We start from the raw sequence: 4,522 nt of genomic DNA on the forward strand, positions 1-4,522 counted from the left end.
ATCAAGAAAGCGAACTTTCATAAAACCCAAAACTCTAACTATGACCACTAGTAATTGACAGTCACACTAAGTCAGTCACACTAATTGCTTTGAGATCAATCTGATACAATCTTGGGATAAATAGATCAGGTCCGTTAATTTACTCCCTCCTCATTTATTCAGAATTCACAAAACATTTGCTGCTGTTTAGCCTGCAAATAGATCAGCTTATCCATAACTTCCAGAGCATCTGGCCTGGGACTCCTGTTAGGAGTGGAGAAGCAGCACCCCTTACCCAGGGGTGTGCTAGATCCCTTTACCAGCCCTACCACGATTTCCAGGGGTACAGCTGGCAGGGGAGTGCAGGGAGGGTGCACTTCAAACCACACAGGAACCACTGGAGGCCAGGGGGAGCAGAAATCTTTCCATTACTGCTGGTGAGATTCAAGACAGCATATGGCATCACACTGATGTACAAATTTATACTTTGGATCAGAGACTCTCACACTCATCTCTTCCATTTTTATTAAACTGACAAAGAGTGAGGTTTTGCAGTTGGCTCACAGATGTACATTAAGTAACAGGCAATCACTTTACTTGCACATCAACACTTCCCACAGTTAGTGAAGAACCAAAAATTTGAAAGCTGTTTCCCGTCCCACCCCAGTCTATTAGTAATGAGGGTATTCATTACAGCAGCTTAAACTGAGGGAAAATATGTTCCTTAACTTGGAGAAAAATATGTAGAATTATCAGCGTGATGCAACACTGGCTGAAACTTGATTTCACAACAGTCATTGCACCAAAAGGTTTAAGTGGTCTTAAGTAACAAACCTGTAAAAAGTAACAGAATAGAAACTTGTGCCATGTAATCTCTGGGCATCACATGGGTGTAAAATTGATAAGGAAAACCCACTGGTTTAGTTTGCCTGTGAAGCCAGTAAATAGAAGATATGCTACAGTTGATAATAAATATTCCTAATGATTCCTGGCATTTATTGTTATGAACATTCTCTTTATTACAACCATACCAGGCTCCAAGCTCTTTTGTAACATGTCAGAAGCTACTTCACAATCAACCATTTTTCAGAGTGGAATTACTTCATTGACAAGAACAAAATATTGGGAGTCTGGCTAAAAACTGAGGACTCTTACATGCAATTTTATTTTAAAATGATCACATTCATACTTGGCTCACAATTCTTTGAAATTCTCTCAAAAAATTTCAAAACTTATTCTAGGCATGAAAACCCTGTTCTTGTGAAAACAACTGCCATTCCTTAAGCCATCTCAGGATCTCTGAAAAAAGGTGAATTAAACTTGACCTTATGTCTGTAACAACAACCTGAAAAATACTTTCAGGGTTACTTGCATGCCTTTATTTATGAATCTGAACTTGTTAACTCTGCCTCAAGCAGCAGCTCAGGTTGGAAGCTCTGCTGGGCCTGGAAATAAGCTTTGCAGTGTTCCCTCTGGAGGTACACAGAAAAGACCATCACAGAAAATGCAGCACTTCAGTAATCTGGCATCCCATTCCCTTGTCTGGACAGAACACTGTGACAAATTCAATCTGACTCCTAAAATGATTTCACTGTAAGATCAAGAAGTTGAATGTAAAAAGCCACTGACCAGGCTCATCCCCACTTTGCTTGGCAGAGGAAGAGCCCCTGTAGCTCAGGCTGGGCAAGAAAGACCAGACTACATTTGCACACTGCACTCCCCAGTATTTTCTAAAACAATTAAAATTTGGCAGCTGTGTTTTTCCAGACCCCCCGGATCTGGCCCAGCATGAGGAGCAGAATCAGAGTGAGATTTTTCCAGCAGTGAATGATTCTCCACACATTCAGGAACTGCTGCAGTTGCAAGAGCCACCAGGAAGGTGGGAGGATTTCTCTTCAGTGCTCTCACTGCCACCACTGCTACTGTGCCAAGACAAGGTGAAAGGAAGTCTGACACAGGGGTAAGAGTGCAGAAGTGTAAGCAATAAAATGTAACTAAAACCAAACATAAAATTGAGGACATTTTAGATCCTTATTTCAGCTGCTCTCAGAAAGAAGCTTGGACAAACCAAAAAAATTTTCCCAAACTTTTAACATTAGCATACCTTAAAGGATAACTGCTAGCCTTGGCTAATTTTAGCTCCATCAGCTCAAGCTGTAAAGGGGCATGGCATCCTTTGATAGACAAGTTTAGACTGTAAGGAAGTGTAGGTATATACAACCAATGCATCCTTTTTTCCATTAAAAAGGACAAATGAAAAAAAATTGATGAAATCAGAACCCACATTAAGTGGTAAAATATAACATTCTAAACTAGGAAGAGCCCAAAGAAGTATGGCTTATATTCTCCTAATTCACTGTCCCTACCTAAATACATAATTGTAATTAGTTTTTAAAAATAGATTAAAATAAAAGATCACATACCTTTTTTTTTCTTATAGGTGCCTCCACCTCTTTCTGGATGCTGGATGAGCCTGTTCAGGATGATCAACTGCCAGTGAAGCTTCTGTCCATAGAGCCTCTTTTGAAATTCACTGAGAAAGCTAGGAGCTCTAGTAAACCCAGAAAGGGGGTTAGAGGACAACTGGAAAGGAACTTGGTTCCCTTTAAAAGAAAACCTAATTAAGGAAGTTGAGGGATTGTCTGCTCGTTATTTGTATTTATCAAATATCAAACAAATTCTGTGACTAGGTTAACTGCTCAGTTGCCAAGCCATGGAATGTCTCCCATTTTATAAACAAGTAGCAAAACAGCTGATGTTTTGTTCACTTAGCCTGTTTTTCTGCATCAATGGCACAATTAAAGGAATTTGAACAGTAGTGATCCAAATCTTTCCATTCATTTAAACTCCTTGGTCTTTGCTGTCCAGAACCAGAAGCCTGCAGGTGAATACCAGCCACCACCTCAGACTAAAACTTTCCCATTCAATAATGACTTTAGTTTGTACTGGAAAATAAACATATTTGTCTACATAGACAAATGTTGTATCTAGGTAGTTATTTATTTCCCCCAAATTTCCTCCTTAATCTTCCTGTGCTGAATAAAACTCGATGTGCTTGCTAAACAACAAAAGCAAAATCCTTTACAAGCTGCTGTAGGCTCCCAGAAAATCCCATCAGTCTATGATCCAGAGATGGCCTCTTTAGGTAAGAGTTCCACAGACCCACAAAGTCTCAAGGATAAAAATGCTTCCTGATGACTCTGCATATCAAGAGCTGCACTTAAATACGGCCACTTCAAACCTGACTTCATACCAGATACTTGGGATAGCAGAACACCCAAACATGAACATCAGTTTTATGAACGATTCTGTTTCATCACACAGTTCTCCTTCCCTTTTTTGTCTTCCTGAGGAAACAAGGGAAACATTGCACCTTCCTCAAAAAGATTTATGAAAGTATTTGAGATTTAAAAGTGATAAGCTTCAAAAATACAAAAATGGTAATAATTTGAAGCTGCTCTCCACTTTGAGAAAATTTTTACAATTTCACTTCTTATTTCTAAGAATAATGAATTTGCTGAAGCATATCTAGAAGTCAGGAGCCATCATCTATTCCTACCTGTTTCAGAGCTCTCTTTTGGCTCATCTCTCAAAATTCAGTGCTTTTTTCCAGCCCTTCTCCCTCTCTACTGGCACTTGCTTGGTTCTGTCTTGCAGAACTTCTGAGGCAAGGAAGATGGCAGGCTATCTGTAATACAAACAACACTATTCAGTGACAAAGCACTAAAAATAGACTAGAATGCACCTTATTGTCAGAGGAAATAGTTCAGCAATAAAGACTTCAACAAGTTGCAACTTGTTTTTACCCAAGTTTTCGGTAAAACCAGCTGATGAAAAAAGTTACTTTTCCCCTTTCCTAAGTAGCAGTGGCACCTTTATTAACAAAAGGGCCCCAAGTTGCTTTTGTGCCATCCCAAACCCCTAACAAAAAATTAGACCTGAAAGGCAGGGTCAAATTTTCTATATGCTGAACAGTTAAAGACTCTCACATTTATGTGAGACAGAGACAAGTCAGGTAACACCACTGCCCTGAACTTGTAAGATGGAAATGAATCACTGAAGTCAAGCACTCACAGAACAAGGTGTCTGATAGCCAGCTACTGCCTCCTGCTACCTTACAAACACGGTATAATGTACACTGCTAGCAAAATCATTTATCCTTGGGTTTTAGGTGCTTTACTGATAGCAAAACCTTTTTCTTTGTAGTACACACGCAAAAAGCAAATGAGAAAAGAGAATGCTTTTCTGAGAAACTGCCTCATCTGAGGTGCTGGGGACTTAACTTTCCTAGCTCTTTAATTGAATTACAGCACAGCCTGTAATATATCAATATGCATAATTTTCACAACTGGTTTTACAAATGCAATTCACAATAAAACTGCTCACTTCTGAAAATTTAACAAGCCATGTCCACCAGGATACTGCAAATGAAGTAGTAACAAGAAGAAATTAAATACTTTTTCCATTAAAATAAACTGATACTACTACAACCATCAGCCAGGCTACAGCTACATTATTTCATGACAAAGATACACACATTAAC

Source organism: Melospiza georgiana, chromosome 7, assembly GCF_028018845.1.
Source record: "Melospiza georgiana isolate bMelGeo1 chromosome 7, bMelGeo1.pri, whole genome shotgun sequence".
NCBI lineage: Eukaryota > Metazoa > Chordata > Aves > Passeriformes > Passerellidae > Melospiza > Melospiza georgiana.